The 18949-nt window shown below is 38.5% G+C and overlaps 1 protein-coding gene across 7 annotated transcripts in view; it reads right to left on the bottom strand.

Moving 5' to 3' along the window:
* Cnot4 (CCR4-NOT transcription complex subunit 4) overlaps positions 1-9565 on the bottom strand; it is a 121638-nt gene extending 112073 nt beyond the window's left edge. For 3 of the 7 annotated variants that reach the window (XM_015493803.2, XM_015493802.2, XM_015493804.2), the window contains exon 1: positions 9330-9565. The gene's annotated coding sequence lies outside the window, so the exon portion shown is untranslated. The remainder of the gene's footprint in view (positions 1-9329) is intronic. The other 4 variants (XM_048786905.1, XM_015493801.2, XM_015493805.2 and 1 more) reach the window with 2 other exon arrangements.
* Positions 9566-18949: the final 9384 nt, after the last annotated feature.

Below are 18949 nucleotides of genomic sequence, written 5' to 3'. Positions count from 1 at the left end.
TGTGAGGCACTGGGTTTGATTCTCAGCACCGCATATAAATAAAATAAAGGTCCATTGACAACTAAACAATATTAAAAAAAAAAAAAAGAGAAGAGGTTTATTTGGACTCATAGTTTTAGAGGTCCCAGTCCATGACTGGGCGGATCCATTGCTTTTAGGCCTCTAGTGATACTGGATGGCAATAGGAGGAGAAAGCATATGGAGGAGTAAAATCAGTCACCTTGTGGTCAAGAAGCAAAAGGGGAAGAGTCCAGGGTACCACAATCCCCTTCAAGGGCATGTCCCCAATGACCTAAGGACCTTCTATAAGACCATACCTCTTAAAGGTTCCACCATCTTCCAGTAGCATCATTCTGAAGACTAAACCTTTAACACATGGGTCTTTAGGGGACATTCAACATCCAAACTATAACAAAGGAATTAAATAAAAATATTTGGGGTTGGGGGAGACTACATTGGGCAGCTACCACTGAAGATATTCTCAAATACTAACGCTCTTCTATACAGCACAGTTGATATTTACTTCCCTCCAATATACCGTGGGGGCAGAATAATCCTTCTCAAGATTCTCCTGCACAAAGGATATCTTAACTCAGATCCTACATCCAAAATTAATACATTAAAGCCCCTATTAAAACAAACCCCAAGGAGAAGGCAATATATTTATATTTTACTTATTTGACAGGACACATGAACAGCTAAGTAGTAAAAGAATTTTGTCAAAAATTCAGTGGCTCGGAAGACTGAGACAGGAGGATCCCAAGTACAAACCCAGCCTCAGCAAAATAACTCAATGAGACCCTGTGTCTAAATAAAATTCAAAATAGGGCTGGGATGTGGCTCAGTGGTTGAGTGCTCCTGAGTCAATCCCTGGTACCAAAAAAAAAAGCTCTGTCATCCTGGGAGCAGTGGTGCACACCTGTAATCCCAGCAACTAAGAAGGCAGGAGGATCACAAACTTGAGACCAGCCTCAGCTACTTAGACCCTGCCTCAAAATTTAACAAAATTTTTAGAAAGGCTGGCTTTGTAGTTCAGTGGTAGAATGCCCTGGCCTCTATCTCCAGTACCACACAAAACAAAACAATAATAAACCTGTCACATTACAGAGATTAAGGAGCTCTAAAGATGAAGATAGAGGGAATGTCACTGAAAAACAGAATACAGGCTGAGTATCTCTTATCTGAAATGAAAGTATTTCAAGTTTTGTTTTTTTTTTTTGGATTCTGGAATATCTGTATGAGACATCTTGACAACAGGACCCTAGTTTGAACACAAATTCATTTAAATTTGTATATGTTTCATATATACCTTAAACACATATACTAAAGGTAATCTTACACAATAAAATTTTAATTTTAGTGTGCCTGCCTTTTGACAGCATCCTGTCACATGAGGTCAGGTGTGGAATTTTCCATTCATGATTGTCAGGTCAGTGCTCAAGTTTCAAATTCTGAAGCATTTAAGATTCTTGGGAAAAGAAGGTCCAACCTGTATTTCTCAATAATGCACAAAACTAAATAATGGTTTTTATGATTACTAATATTTCCCAAGTAAGAATAGGCCTGTGGCATTTTGATAGATCCTAACTTTTATAACATAGGAAAGAAAATAATTGGTAAAATTAAGTTTAACCTTAAAATTGTAAACATCCAGGGCTTGAGAGATTTTCAGCCTCAATTTTAAGAATCTTCGAGGTCCACATGCTAAATATACTAGAGGAGGAATCCTGAGATACTGAATGAAGCAGGAAGAAAATAAATGGCAATATAGTACTATTCATCCACCATTTACAAAGCCATAAACAAGAATCTTTATCCCCCAGTCTTAAAATAAATGTGAAATATATATATATATAATCATGTTATCCAGAAATACCCAAAAGATGAAGAAAGTTAGCTTCCTGAAGGGTCAACAAACCAAAACAAAGAATAACTCTGAGTCTCAGAACTTTAAAAACAAAAAAATCCAACTCAAACAAAATATGGCCAATGTTTAATCAGATTTTTAAAAGGTATTACTTCTGCAAAACAAAGTGTATCAAAGTAAATCAAATAAATCTTCATATCACAATGTCCCTTCATTCTTTGGCAAGCCTACTGACTTAAGCTTAACCATTGTTAAGGGAGCTTGGAGCTAACAATATTTAATGCCCTACTTTATCAGAATTTTCTATCATTCTTTCTGTTCAAAGCAGGCCATTATTAAACTCTAAAGATATCTAATAACATTTACTGGTTAAAATTATTCAAATAAGAAGTCTCCTAACATCCCTTCTGTACCAATAAAACACAAGGAAAAAGATGAGGCATCAATTTCTCTTTCACAAATGAGGTCTGTCTTATCTCTTACTATATCACATAATAAAGATAATCGTTATTTTCCAAGTAGTTGTTCCCCAATAAATGAATACTTGAAAGACTGATACCTATTCTCTATTAAAATTTTTTTGAGTAATCATGGATCATTGAGTAAAATATATTTGAGTAATCATGGATCATTTCCTTTCCAAAAACTGGGCTTTATGTGGGGCACAGTGATGCATGCCTGTAGTCCCAACCTACTTTTGAGCCTAAGGCTAAAGGACTGCTTGAGCCAGGAGTTCAGAGCCAGCCTGGGCAATATAAGAAGAACTTGTCTCAAAACAAGGAGGTAAAAATTTGCTGTTTACCATCAAAGATAAATGAACACATTTTCTCAATTGTCTACTCTTAAAACTTTAGTGTCACTTTTGAATATAGCTGAAGAAAAGATGGAATCAATTAGCTGCCTAATCCTGTAGAAGAACCACCCTTATTTCTCTCAGAATGGCTCCTTACTTTGTTGGCCTGGTCTTCAATTTTTCAAACAAAACTCAATTGTCAACCCCCAATTATGCTGCACACTACTGAAAGAGCAATCTTTCAATTAAAAAAACACCTTGAGCATGTTAGCTTTCACACTACCAGTCTCTTCTGGCTCCTTATTGTTTAGCAGATCAAATTCTAACTGACTCTGAATACACATTTCATAATCTAACTCTATCCTCCTTTACAAACTACTCTGCCACCATTCCCAAAAATTAACACTTTATTCTACAAGATTAGACTTCTTACATCCCTCTCACATCATGCTGGTCCCCACCACCAAGTGTTTGCTCGTGTTTTCATCCCCCACGTGCAATGTATGGAATGTTCTTCTGGAGATGCACTGCCATACAAACAGTCCATATTCTTTATTCAAGTCCCACATTCCCCAGGAAGCCTCACTCCTAAAACTTAGAGACTGAAGAAAACCTGACACAAGGACTCAAACTACAAGTACCACAATTGTGTGTATACTGCTTGAAGAGTGCTAGTTATATTATTATGAAAAGTGACATCGTTTTCCAATAAGCACTCAGACTACTTGAAAAACTGATTGAACAATACTAATTAAAAAGTCAAGATATTTTAACAAAAGAGTTCTAGTACAAATAAAACAATGTGATGACCAGAACTTGCTTCAAAATACTGCAGACCAGGGGCTGGGGATGTGGCTCAAGCGGTAGCGCGCTCGCCTGGCATGCGTGCGGCCCGGGTTCGATCCTCAGCACCACATACCACAAAAAAAAAAAAAAAAAAAAAAAACACGAAGATGTTGTGTCCGCCAAGAACTAAAAAACAAAAAATGTTAAAATTCTCTCCCCCTCTCTCTCTCTCCCTCCCTCTCTCTTTAAAAAAAAAAAAAAAAATACTGCAGACCAGGGCTGCGGGTGTACTTGCCTAGCATGCACAAGGCCCTAGGTTCAATTCCCAGTGCCACAAACAGAAAGGAGAGAGAGGAAAAATAAAAACAAGACCAAAGAGTAGGGGGAAGAGGGATAAAGTAAGTGAGGTACTGATGAAACCAATTGGCTATGAGTTGATAATCTTTGAAGCGGACAACTAATGCCAGTTCATAGCTACGTTTTTCAAAAATATTTTCAGTTGTAGATGGACACAATACTTTTATTTTGTTTGTTTAGCTTTTTTATGTGGTGCTGGGGATCGAATCCAGCATCTCACACATGCTGGGCAAGCGGTCTACCATTGGAGACACAACCCCAGCCCTCAAAGCTACTTTTGTACTTGCTTAAATTTTACACACAAAAAAAGGCTTCTTAAAAAAAAATAAATAAATAAGTAACGACAAAACCAAAATACATTATAATGATTTCCTTACTCAACAAATACCTAGATTTCCATTGAGAGTTTCTGGAAAGATTTAATTCGGCAGGAAACATGGAGCATCTAACAATAAGTTGGAGGAAAAAATACAATCAAAATGGAGAGAATCTCCATCAAAATATGCTTATTACCAAAGCAATACTGTCTACATTACAAATTTTCATTCAATTTCAGCATCCACAAAATAGTCCTCCCAAATAATAACTGTATTTTTTGCAGTTCTGGGGATTGAACCCAAGGCACTTGACCCCTGAGATACCTGGGGATTGAACCCAAGGCACTTGACCCCTGAGATACATCCCCAGCTTCTTTTATTTTTTTTGAGACAGGGTCTCGATAAGTTGCTGAGGCTGGTCTCCAACTTTCAATCCTCCTTGTCATCAACCCAAGTTGCTAGGATTGCAGATGGGCACCACAGTGCCTGGCAGGAAATTTATTTTAAGTTTTAAAAAGGAGAAAAAAATTGTTCAATAACCCAAATCAGCCAATGTTATTTCAGGAGATTCACAATCTGAAGACACCTGATGCCCTAACAGGGAATTAATAGGTTCTTAAATTATCTGAAAATAACTTTCTTGGTATTCCAAGGACTGAAAAACATGCTTAAGAAATTCCAGATATTTGTTTTAATGACAATGTATCTGTTTGTTGCTGGTAAGGAATGCTCCACCCCATTTGATACTGCAGTCTACTATTCAAAATGCAATCAATATCGGCAGATGTAGTGGCTAATGCCAGTAATCCCAGGGACTGGGAGGCTGAGGCAGGAGGATCCCAAGTTCAAGGCCAGCCTCAGCAATTCAGCAAGACCCTGTCTCAAAACAAAACAAAAAAAAAGACTGGGCTCAGTAGTAGAGTGCCCCAGGGTTCAATCCCTAATACTACAAAACAAACAAACTTCATATAAGTAAAATAAAGTCATACTCATACTGCCTTATATTTGTACTACCTTTAAGTCAGGTTTTCCTCTGCTGATAAAAAAGCAAAACATGTTACTAAAATTTAAGAGGGACTCAGAATGTAGCAAAGGTAAGAGCTCACAAGTAACCTCCACACCAAGCTCTATAAGCAAGCACAAGGTCCTGGGTTTGATTTCCAGCAGCAAATAAAATAAAATACACATGGCCAAAAGAGTGTTGAACTTTCCATAATCAACTTTCTGATTAAATAATAAAGAATCATATCATAAACATGTGTGGGGAAAAACCCACTAGATTATATTACATTTGAAATTTTTGAATTTTATCAATCTTTTCCAGTAAAGAAGTCCAAAAAACAAGATAAAAAATAATTTTGATGAATACTTTTTGAATAATACTATATCTGATTAAAAAGTCCCACCTATCTCCTTTTCTTGCATTACAAAAATAACTGAGTAAATTATGCTATCTTTATCATTTGTGTACTCTGAACTTTTGAGGGGAAAAAATATGAAACCTTGAAATTATCAGGGATATTGCTACTTTCTGTTCAAGAATTGATATATGTAGATTTTTCCCAATAACTGAGATAACATGAAATTTGTAAAATGTCAGAATGTGTTAACAAGTTTTATCAAATACCTGCTATTCCAGTGGGATGAAAACCATTTACAAGTTCCATTTAGATTAAGAAATCCTTTGAGAAAAGTATGTAGTACATTCTAGTTATATTGTTTCTAGAACAGCAAAATCCTCTATAACCTAGTTCCCTACAGTTTTCTTCAGAACCAAATGAGCTGAATGTAACTTCTTTCACTAGAAGTCAACACAGAATTATAGATACTGACAAAGAACCAACTGAATTTTCAGCAGAGGCTGAAGTTTTCCATTTAAAACTTTCTCTCCCAATTATATAGTCTATAAAAACAAAAAGACTGAGTATAAATAGATTAATCAAGAATTCTCTGCAATCACATAAAATAATTCATTAAAATGAAGATTACAGCTTCATTTTAAAATTGGGAGTAAGGAGGAGTAGAAAGGGAAGACTCTTAAAACCAAACTGCTTAAACGGAGAAGTTAGTTTTCATTCTTTTAAGACATATAAAGTCATTTTAAAAATAATACTCCCCTGAGAGCACTTGCCTAGTATGTGCAAGGCCCCGGCCTCCATCCCCAGCATCACAAAAATAAATTAATGAAATAAAACGCTCTTAATGCTAGTAGTTCATCATTAGGCGACTCCTTCTTTCTTTTACAAAGTAATGAATTATGAACTATTGCTAATACTCCAATTTAAACTGAAGATGAAGAGCATTACAAAATCATTTTATTTTCTTGTATTTTGCCATTTAACTGTCTCATCCTAGTAGAATTAAAGATCTGTTTATATAATTTCAAAAAACAAATTTTATAGAAAGCCAACCTTAAGCAATTCATGTTTAAAACCTTTACAAGTAATCTATTCATTTGAAGAATTCAACAACTGAACTGACATAAAGTATTCCAAATTATCAAAAGAAATCACAAAAGTATGAAGCTACAATGTTGATGTTACAACTAAAATCTTAAACCATACAAAAATATTTAGAAGCTTCAGCTTCTTACTTCCTCTCAAAGTGTCACTTTATGTATCTTCTTTAGACATATTAAAGATCCCTAATAAATTCATTTTGACTTCAGAGGGCTGAAACTAAAAATTTGATGTCTATAGGCAAAAAGTACGGAAAAGGAAAAATTACTTAAGAAAATATTTAGTGAGTCAAGTACCTTTACAAAAGAAAACATGTATTAAAATCATTCATCCCCTTCTGTCAGACAAACAGTCCTCTCCTTAGAACACATTGCTTAGGATTCAGCCAAGTATAACTGCCAAGGGTTTCTAGACCTATGTTAGAACTGTTCAAAGTGGCAAGCGTTTCCAACAACGTATATTTTTTACTTGGAGTCGAAGAGTAGTTATTAAATTTGCTGCTCCTGATGAATTAAATGGAAGCAACACTTTTTTCAAAACTTCAAGTTATAACTTAGGACAGGGATTGCTATATAAATTGCTCCCAATTCTCAGAAAGTAAGGATTTATTTAGTTCCTTCAAACAGGGACTTAAGTGGCTGAAAGGAAATAAGTTTTATAAACAGTTTTTCTTTTTTGGTATGAGGACTACCTAGCCATTTTTATTTTGAGACAGGGTCTTGCTAAGTTAGCTAGGGTCTGACTAAATTGCTGAGGCTCGCTTTGAACTTGTGATCCTGCTGCCTCAGCCTCCCAAGTATCTAGGATTATAGGTGTGCTCCACTGCACCCAGCTATAAACAGCTTTTCTAACCTTAGTTTACACTGGTTAAAAAAAGACTATTTTTCACACTCAAGGACTATAACTTCAAATGTAAGATGATACTCGAGTTTCACATGCAAAATACATGATTATAATAATCTAGTAATGTGCAGAAGTGATTAAAGTGTATTTGAATTTACACTTAAGATATCATTTTTGCCAATGAGAGATTACTGCATAATATTGTCATTATAACTTTAAAGATTTTTACAAATATATTAAAAACACAATGTCTTGTTGATGTTCAAACTTGATGTGTGCGTATCTGATCTAGATAATCTCGTTTGCTTTTCTAGTAATTCTTCATTTCAAAGTGCTCTATTATAGCAAAGGCTCTTTCTTCCCATTATGCCGTTAGTCACATTTCAATTTTACTTTTACTAAAACATGCATATCATAAGCCACTTCTTGCTTCTGTTTCTGCTTTTTACTGTAAATAACAATGACAGTACCACTAAATATACATGTATGCACAGCTTTGTGATATCTTTTCCCAGCCCCCTTCTTTTCTATAAAAAAAATTAAGGGATTTAAGTTTTCCAAAACAAAATATGTTTTTCTTTTGCCTATATACCTAAAGTTTTTGCAAGACAATTTATTCAGATAGCTACCACCCTAAAGTATCAAAGAAGAAAACTTCCTAAATCCAAAAATACTAAGTAAATCTGATGTTAGCCGGAGGAAATTTCCATTTAAACCATAAACAAAATGTCATCAATTCAGCTGAACATCAATATAATAACTCAGTCAATAATTGAGTCTTAAGATAAAAGAGATCTGTAACACACATTATTAAAATATCATTTATATTTGCTTGTGGAGTTTACAGATATAATGTGAGTGTATATTTTGAAATGCTTAGACTAATATTTATAATCAGGAGACCCATTAAGTGTCCTGAGGGGAGGCAATTCAGAAGAACACTTGGTAAGGCGAGAAGGCCCAAAATGAAAAAAGGGAAAGGGAGCAGCCAAGTCCCAACAGAGCGAATAATCGACAAATAGATCACTGAAAGCAAAACGAGGCTCCTGAGTGGCGTGAATAAAAATCTTTACTCATAACGTTTAACAGTATCCTACCTCACTTCATTAACCTACCAACTTCCTTTACTTTTCAAGGACCAACTCGGGGCATCCCTTTTTCTGGAAATGTGTGTTGAAATAATCTGCATAGGAAAGAGGGGAGGAACGGACAATTCTCAAGAAGACTGAGAAACAGGTGGGTTAGGAGGAGCAGCAGCATAATCCAGATACTTAAGGGAAGCTTTAAGATGACAGATGTGGCTAAAGGAAAAGACTGCAAATAGGAAGAGGCTCCAGCCTGGCAAGGAGACTGGGGGCTGACTGCAAGCACCAGAGGGGGGCAAAGGCTAACTCCAGAGCGGTAGCAGTGGAGCAAAAAACAAGAAGCAGGACGAGTGGGCAATGAGCAGTGGGTTTAACGAGCAGCAGCAACACGGGTCAGCGTGGAAGTGATGGCTTTGGTCTTGGGAGACCGGGGCCAGCAGGAAAGGACGTCAGAGAGGGGAAAGGGAGCTGGGGAAACAAGGAGGACTGAGACCTAAGAATCCTGCTCCTAGAAAAATGTGGGGGAAAGCTGAAGACCAAAAGCCGCCTCGGCTCCCCAATAGAAGAAATTCTCGAAAGAGAGTCGGCGCTGGCCGCCGCGCTGCCTCCTGCCCCGCTCCCTTTTCCTGGTGGTAACTGCTGTGGCGTAGAGGGGAGAGGGAGGAAGAGAAGGAGGAGGAAGGTCGAGGAGGAGGAGGGTGAAGATGAGGAGGGGGGTGGGGAGAAAGGGGGGTGCGGCCTGCACAGTCCCAGCGAAGCCTCCGCTCTCTCGTAGCCGGTCAACCCCGGGTTTCCCCTAAGCCCAACCCCGCATAGACTCACCCGCCTGCCTTGCCTCGCTTTTCCCTTAGCCGACTCCACGCGCTGCCGTGTCCTCACAAGAGACCACTGAACGAGTGTCGGGGGAAAAACTCTTCAGAACCGGGCCTGATTGCTTCAGCGAGTCCGACCTTTACGGCTGAGAGAGAGACTCTCAGCTTTCGGTGGGTTCCACAGCCAGACGGGCCACCATCTTACATTAGGGTAAGACTCCTCCGGCCTCTGGTGCGCAGGCGCACGCCGATCCGACCGGGAGGGGCGGGGGAGGGGCGGGACCAGCGGCGGGCGGCCGCGCCCGCAGCACCCTGGGAGTTGTAGTCCTGGGATAATAACCGCCCAGGGGCAAGCCGGGAGTTGAAGTCCTCACTTGAGAGGGCAGCTGGAATCGCCCACCTCACGTGGCTGCGGGACCAGCGCCTTTCTTCGTGTTTTGCTTTCTTCCCTCCCGCTTGTGCGGCTTCAGTGACATTTGGTTGGTGGTTTTCGGTAGTATTTTTGTTTCCTCAGTGTTTGCTGAAATGTGAGAAACCAAAACTCGGGGCAGGCATAACCAATTCGGGGGAGCCGAGAACGTCTCTTCTCTGCCCCGCCCACCACAGATAGGTATCTAAACTCGGCGGGGTGGAGATGGAGGCAGTTTGGGGGTAAGAAGAGCGCGGGATTTGATCTAGAGCGAGAGTCTGATTCTGGCTTGGCGTCTTACTGAGAAAAGTGAGCGTTAATTCGTTTCTCGGTTAACCAGTTTGCGCTTTCTGGAACCATCAACCTTGATCCCATTCTTAACCGTAAAACCTCCCGTGAAAAAATACCCTGAATTGTCAGACCCATGCACTTAAAGCAACATGAGTTTCTGGTTATGTGAATTTGATAACAGTCGCAGGCTCCGATACAAATTATTATTAATTCGGAGTCCTGCCTGCACAGCTGTGTGTGTCAGATTCATAAACTCCGCACGCTTCAACACATCCCAAAGAGCACAAGAATGCAGTACCCAGGAATCCTCAATCACAAAAATCAGTCAACTTATTGGTCCCTTTCGGTTGCCTCCTAGAATTCTGGTGAAAGTGGCGCTCGAAGCAGTCGGTTTTACTTATTGCGTGTGTTCACCCATACTCATTTACCTCCTCCTGGGTGCCCAGCACTACGTTGCCAGTACAGCGGTGAGCAAAACACAAAATTCCCTGTCCATATTCTAGTGTGTGTTGTGGTTAGGGAGAGAGGAGAGGAGGCAATCGATTTTAAAATTACATGATTAAAATTGCATATTCTAAGGAGAAAATTTTAAACCGGGAAGAGAGGAGTATGGAGAGGTTGCAATTTTGAATCCATGAATCTAATCTCATAATAAGAAGCCCTCATTTTGTTCTTTAAAAAAAAATAATAATAAGTTTTCTGTGTTTCAGCTTCTTCATCAAATCTAGAGATATCTGGCGAAAATATATGAAATAATATGCATTTTACCATAATTTTGAAATTATAGAGCCATGAAATGATCATCTGGCAAGGAAACTTGGGAAATCATTTGGATTCACCTTTAGGTAACTAAATGCCTAAATGTTCAGTACAGGTGACCTGTATTTTTTGATGTGCTTATATATACATACATATGTATATACATATAACTAGTTTATAGTGGCTAAACAAAGTAGTAAAAAGAAAAAAAAAGAATATTTCCATTATTAAAGGTTCAACCATTAAGAATTGTTAACATAAGAACTGGAAGGGATCTTAAGCATCGCCTAATCTGCTGACAACTGATACCTCTATTTTATTTTACTATTATTTAATAAATTAGTATCAGAGATTGAATCTAGGGGCTCTTTATCTCTGAGCTACATCAGCCCCCCCCCCTTTTTAAGACAAGGTCTTACTAAGTTGCTGAGGCTGGCCTTGAATATGTGATCCTCCTGCCTTATGTTCCCAAGTCTCTGGAATTACAGGTGTGCCCCACCATGCCTGACTAATACCTCTTTTTTTTTTTTTTTTTTTTAAAGAGAGAGAGAGAGAGACAGAATTTTTTAATATTTATTTTTTAGTTTTTAGTTTTCGGCGGACACAACATCTTTGTTTGTATGTGGTGCTGAGGATCGAACCCAGGCCACACGCATGCCAGGCGAGCACGCTACCACTTGAGCTACATCCCCAGCCCCTAATACCTCTTTTTTTAAGTAAATATTTTCATAATGTCCCCTTGATGAGCCTGAAGTGAAATTCATAGGTAATATAAACTACTTACATTTATGATTTTGTTTTAAATCAAAATTGTACTCTTTGAAGTACAAAGAAAAGAATTTATACTAAAGTTGTGTTTTAACATAAGTGTCAAGCGTGACTATTCTAGAAAATATAATCAATTTATCATGTGCTAGCATTTATTAATAAAATCCCCATGAATGTGAAAGCTATACTAACTTGACACAGTATGATGTTTTGGCTGCCTTTGGTGGGATAACACTGATCTGTCCTCACTGTACTATAGTTGCATTCCTAAAATATTTTCTGTTAAAGTTAAAAACAAAAACAATTTTGTGTTCATATGTAAATTAAGTTATATATTTTAGGTACAGATAATTACAAACTATTTTTCACCTATGGTGGAACATTTAATAGTCATGTGAGACACAAAATAGTTTTCCTTCCTGAGGAGCAGGCCCAAATTTTGCAAGAAGCCTAGCTACTTGGTTTCTGTACTCTAAAGGTCAACAATACCTCCCAGAGTATCCAACACTAGGGGGCATTGCCATTCCTATCTTGAAAATCATTCATTGTTGGAGACTGACATTAGAGAAGTGACAGGTCTTAGGTCACCAACTAATCAGTAAGAGTTACTACCCTCTCAGACCAGTGCCTCAATTTCTTACATATTTTATATTTTAATGTGTATGTGCATAATTTCATATAAACTTATCCATATAACAATTCTCAAAACCACATGAATACATTTCTATATAATAACAGAGAAAATAGTGGAAGGATTCATACACATCAAATATTTAATGTGTTGTCAGTTACTAGGAGGATTATAATTAAAAAGAGGTAGAGGGATTATAATTAAAAAGAGGTAGAGGGATTATAATTAAAAAGAGGTAGAGGGGTAGAGGGAATTTATGTGTATAAATCCATTTTATCCTTTAAAAAAAAAAAAAGACAGATCACTCTGCTGTGTGGAGAATGGATCAGAGAATGGCAAGAATGAAAATGGAAAAACTAAGCTGAGCAAGGTAGTACACGCCTATAATGGAATCCTACTGTATCAGCAACTTGGGAGACTGAGTCAAGAGGCTCTCAAGTTCAAGGCCAGCTTCAGTAACTTAGTGAGACCTCTCTCGAAATCTAAAATAAAAAGGGCTAGGAAATAGCTCAGTGGTAAAAGGCCCCTGTATTCAACCCAAAGTTCTAAAAAGAAAATGGAATAACAAATTGAAAGAATATTGCAGTCAACCATATGGTAGCTTTTATTGTGGTGACAGTGAAGGTAGAAAAAAGGTGATGGATTCATGACATATGTCTGAGACCAAAATAATAGGACTTGGTGATAAACTGGTTATGAATGACTCAGATTTTCTGGCTTAAATGCCCTAATAGACGGTGACTTCTTTGGTAAAAGGAGAATGGTGAGTGTTGCAGTAGCATCTAGAGAAGGTAAGAGAACAACTTCTGCAGAAAAACAGCAGGCGTTTAGGGAAATAATGATTTCCCACTTGAGACTGGTAAATTTAAAAATCCTGGTAAGTGGTTGGAAGTATAGCTCAGTGGTAGAGTGTGTGTTTGGCATGTACTAGGCCCTAAGTCACCAAAAATAAAGAAAGAAAAATTATGACAGTAGTATTTTGCCCAACTTGTTGATTTTTGTTTTCCCCAGTGATAATGCTTACCTTCTTGGATTCTGCCATAGAAAGGACATATGGGATAACCTAGGCTGGAAACAGAAAATGAGAACGAGGGAGGTTTACAAGGCAATTATTGTTGTGGGTGGTTTCCCATTTTTTTTAACCTTTTTAAATTATTAATATATATTTTAAATAACATTTTTTAAGTTATATTCTTGTGATATTGGACAAAAGAAATGATCACTTTTATGTCCCTTGTTATTGTCAGACTGTTTAATATTAATAAACACTAATGCCACTTTATTTGTGGGTCTTTTTCCCCAAAGGCCTATTAATTTTAGGTTTTATTATGTTCATCATTTTTTAGTTTTAATCATTTAGTGAATATTGAAGTCTTGAATACTGGGTATATGATAGTATGCAAAGCCTTAGGCTCTCTCAAAGATTTAGGGTTTGAAAACACAGACAACAAACAAAATAATAAGCAAAATACTTATATGTTGTCAAAATATTAAAAGGGAAAAGAAATATCAGGAGGGGACTACTTTATATTGGAAAGCCTCTCAGAGAGATAACTGAATCTCAGATTGAAAGGATTAGAAGAGATTAAACATTTAAAAAATGACCTGTACCAAGACCCCAATGTGGGAATATGTTTACCATGTTCCAGGAATGGAAAGTTAACCAATAAAGTTAGTGCAAGGCAGAGTGGTAGGAATGGGATTAAGGAAAAAGATGAGATTCATATTATGCAGGACTTTATGGGAAACCTGGATTTTATTCCAAGTAGAATGAGAGACAATTGAACAGTAAAGCAAAGGAGTGACATGACTTTACCTTTTCTTTCCAAAGATCACTGTGGCTGCCACGTGGATAATGGATCTGAGATGGTTAGCAGAGGTAGAAGTGAACAAACTAGTTAGGAAACTACTGCAGAAGTACAGCTTGGAGATAAGGTATGACTTGGACCAGGGCAAGACAACAAGTAGGGTGAGGCAAGTGATGCATTTACTATGGACATAAAATATAAGGAAGCATCAAAAAACTCAGTAATCACAGAAAACAATATTGTGGTAAACATTTTAAAAAAACAAAATTTATGCAAAATTCGAAATGAACAAAACAGTAATACATGAAGACAACCATGGTGATGCAGGCCTGTAATCCTAGTAACTCAGGAGGCTGAGGCAGAAGGATTGCAAATTTGAGGCCAGCCTAGGCAATGTAGTAAAATTTAAAAAATTTAAAAATCAAAAGGACTCTGAGATTGTAGCTTTGTTTAATCTGAGTTTAATCTCCAGTACTTAAAAAAAAAAATCTAGCCCTGAATTTACACTTTCCTTCCTAATCCAGACCTGGTTCTAATAAAATCTTAACCAAAACAGATAGCTGGCTTTCAGGCCACAGTTTGATGGCTTGATTTTTTTTTTTTTTTTTTTTTTTGGTACCAGGGAACTCAACCACTGAGCCACATCCACAGCCCTATTTTGTATTTTATTTAGAGACAGGGTCTCACTGAGTTGCTTAGCGCCTCACTGTTGCTGAGGCTAGCTTTGAATTCACAAGCCTCCTGTCTCAGCCTCCCGAGCTGCTTCATATAACATCAGGCATGTTCATATAACCTCAGGCATGGTGGCACAGATACAATCTCAACATGCAAAAATTAGTAGGACCCAATCAATAAATGGGCCAAGGACCTGAACAAACACTTCTCAGAAGAGGATATACAATCAATCAACAAATATATGAAAAAATGTTCATCATTGCTAGCAATTAGAGAAATGCAAATCAAAACCACTCTAAGATTTCATCTCACTCCAGTCAGAATGGCAGCTATTATGAAGACAAACAACAATAAGTGTTGGCAAGGATGTGGGGAGAAAGGTACACTCATACACTGCTGATGGGACTGCAAATTGGTGCAGCCAATATGGAAAGCTGTATGGAGATTTCTTGGAAAATTGGAAATGGAACCACCATTTGACCAGCTGTCCCTCTCCTCAGTCTATACCCAAAGGACTTAAACATAGATACTGCAGGGACACAGCCACATGAATGTTTATAGCAGCACAATTCACAATAGCTAAACTGTGGAACCAACCTAAACGCTCTTCAATAGATGAATGGATAAAAAAAATGTGGCATATATACACAATGGAATATTACTCAGCAATAAAAGAGAATAAAATCATGGCATTTGCAGGTAAATGGGTAGAGTTAGAGAAGATAATGCTAAGTGAAGTTAGCCAATCCCAAATAACCAAATGCCACATGTTTTCTTTGATATAAGGAGGCTGATTTATAATGGGATAGGGAGTAGGAGCATGGGAGGAATAGATGAACTCTAGATAGGACAGAGGGGTTAGAGGGAAAGGGTGGGGTTATTAATGATGATGGAATGTGATGATCATTATTATCCAAAGTACATGTATAAAGACACAAATTGGTGTCAATATACTTTGTATACAACCAGAGATTTGAAAAATTATGCTCTATGTATGTAATAAGAATTATAATGCATTCCACTGTCTATATAAATAAAAGTAAAATAAAATAAAAATTAGTAGGATTCCCACATATCAGTGATGATACAAAACAGTATAAAAAATTGCAATGTTGGGAAGGGTGGGTACAGGACAGTGGCAGAATACTTGCCTAGCATGTACAAGGCCTTGGTTGGGTTCAATCTCCAACCCCACAAACAGTAAAATTTGTTAAGTTTTGTTTATAGGTTTTTAATAGTCATTGAGATTTCTGGCCTCCAGTAATAGCATAGAAGATGAATCTGACCACACTTTCTTATTGTGCGAGAGACTCAGAGGCATACACCACTGGTTCTGCATAGTGTAAATGTAAAGATTTAGTGGAGAAAAATAAATTGCTGGCAGAAATGTAAAAAGATACTATTCTTTATTATCTAATAGATAACACATGCTTAAGCCTGACATAAGTAAACCAGGTGTGTCCCCATTCCCAGAGGGAGAATGCCAGTTTATAAGTCTATTCTTCATGATTCTTTTCCAGTATTGCTGGAGATTGAACCCAGGGCCTAGTGCATGCTAGGAAGGTGCTTTACCACTGAGTTATGTCCCCAAAGCCATCCTTCACTGTTTTAACTACATATAGAGACTGGAAATAGGGAGCATCTAGGCAATTATATAAAAATAAGAACTTCCTGACTGGAAAAAATGAACTAGTTAGAAAGGAGAAGCTTCTGGAGCTCAGGTTCTGTTGAAAGCCCTTTTTTCTGTTGAGGGAGTATCTTGTTAGGCTACTTGTATAAATAACAAAAGTGCTTCCAAGATAACTGCCTGGCCTGGTGTTGCACGCCTGTAATCCTGGCAACTCCAGAGACTGAGGCAGAAGAATCACGAGTTCAAGATGAACTTGGGCAACTTCAAGTCTCTCTCAAAGTAAAAGGGGCTCGGGAATGTACCTTGGTAGTAAAGCACCTCAGGGTTCCATCCCTCCTATGAAAGGAAGATTAATGGAAGGGAGGAAGGAAGGGAAAGGACGTAGTGGCTTATAACAACAGTCATTTGTTCTTTCTCATGCAACCTCTGGGCAACTGGGGGTCAGTGGATGTGAACCAGGCTCATCTGGGTGGCTCTGCTGCAAACTGCAAATCTAGCTGGATTGGCTTCTCTTGGTGTGTTAGGTTCAGGATTGCTTTCATGTGTGTTCAGGGGTGGTCACTTCCTGAGCAAAGCTGTTCACATGGCTTAGATACAGGAGGACAAGCCCTGATATGCAAGCACATGTCAAACTACTCCTTGCACCACATTTGGTAGCACTTCAGTAGTCAAAGCAGGAAAAGAGCTGGAAAATTTGGGGAAAGTAGTGAATATTTGCTGAATGATTATCACAATAACAAAAGAGGGAAAGGATTGGGTATCTAGGACCATCCAGATTTGTCTTTTTCATTCCACTTTCTGGTTCTTGGAGGCTCATTAAATATAAGTCCCTTTGACCTTTCACTGAAGACAACTATAAAGAAGTTGAATGAATACTAGAAGCATTTACTGAAAAGCATCAAATACATAAAAATATAATAGGCTTTGAACTGGAAAAGAGTTGGAACTTAAAGAGGTAAATTGAAGTAATTTTTGTCCACGGGGCATTTAATCTCTCAAAAAAGGCATCTGAGCCATATGGCTACCTTGGGCCAGTGGCTAAAGGTAAAGGGTTCTGCTAGCCAAAAGCAGAGATTCTCCATCTTTTTTAATTAATTTATTTATTTTTGGTACCGGGGATTGAAATCAGGGGCACTTTGTCACTGAGCCACATCCCCAACTTTTTTTTTCCACAATACCTTTATTCTATTTTACTTATTTATTTTTTTTTAGTTGTAGTTGAACACAGTACCTTTATTTTTATTTATTTATTTTTATGTGGTGCATCTCCATACTGCTTTCCATATCCCCAGTCCCATTTTGTATTTTATTTAGAGCCAGGGTCTCACTGAGTTGCTTAGTGCCTCGCCATTGCTGAGGCTGGCTTTGAACTCGTGATCCTCCTGCCTCAGCCTTCTGAGCTGCTGGGATTACAGGCGTGCACCACCTCACCCAGCTTCCATCCTTATATATATGCTGAAGGACTACCTCTTTTAACGAGGGGTCATTTGCTAATCTGAAGGAAGTGCTAAAGAATGGAGTAGCTTCTTGGACACCTGAGTCTAAAAGAACAGACATTATCTCCAATGGTGGAGACTTTCTGCCCTTTGTTGGTACCCTGAAATGCCCTACTTAAGAAAATAGGGTTAAGGTCCCAATTCCAATGGATCAACTAGGTGATCTAGCCTTTCTCTGGACTAATAGCACCATCAATTACTTGATAGAAGGAAATAAAAAAAATTATGGAGGAAGCCTATGTTATCCTAGCTTTTAAACTGTACCTAAAAGTAATTTTTAAAATAAAATGGCCTGCCAGGTGTGGTGGTGCAAACCTATAATCCCAGAGGCTTGGAAGGCTGAGAAAGGAGGATCTTGAGTTCAAGGCCAGCCTCAGAAATTTAGCAAGGCTCTAACCAACTCAGAGAGACCCTGTTTCTAAATAAAATATAAAAAAGGCTGGGGATGGGCTGGGGCTATAGTTCAGCAGTAGAGTGCTTGCCTAGCACATGTGAGGCCCTGGGTTCAATCCTTAGCACCACATAAAAATAAATAAATAAAAATAAAGGTATTGTGTCCAACCAACTACAACTAATAAATAAATAAATAGAATAAAGATATTGTGAGAAAAAAAAAAAAGGCTGGGGATGTGGCTCAGTGGTTAAGCCCCTCTGGGTTCATTCCCTGGTACCAATAAAATAAAGTCAAGTAAAAAAAAAAAAAAATGAGAGCCGCTGCCCGCGCGACTCGGCGACTGTCGGCTGCCTGCACACGGCCCCCCGCGTCAAGGGCGGATAGCCTCCGAGGCGCAGCGCAGCAGGAGCACTGCAGGGACTCTAGGAAGAGGTCTCTCGCCAAGCCTTCATGAAATAGCGAACCGGGAGCTGAAACCAACCGAGACAGACCAGTCCCACCCCTCCCTTCGGACACTCCGGCAAGGAGCCTGGGACCCGCCATAGCAGAGAGGTGACATCACCAGAGTTCCGCTGACAGAATTCCTTCCCAGCGGAATCCACGTTAGCAGGATTGAGAGACTCCCAGGAGCCACCTTACAGGGATTTCTGTCAGCACATAGAGGGCAGAAGCTCGGCTCAGAGGGCACAGCTCCGCCTATTGGAAGAGAAGAAAATGGGATTCAGCCATAGAACAGGGGATGCCAGCATGGCAGAGATCTGATGTCATC

This window comes from Marmota marmota, unplaced genomic scaffold, assembly GCF_001458135.2.
Source record: "Marmota marmota marmota unplaced genomic scaffold, marMar, whole genome shotgun sequence".
Classification (NCBI taxonomy): domain Eukaryota; kingdom Metazoa; phylum Chordata; class Mammalia; order Rodentia; family Sciuridae; genus Marmota; species Marmota marmota.
Note: the sequence above shows the minus strand (reverse complement) of the source record. Positions and strands in the feature narration are given on the sequence as shown.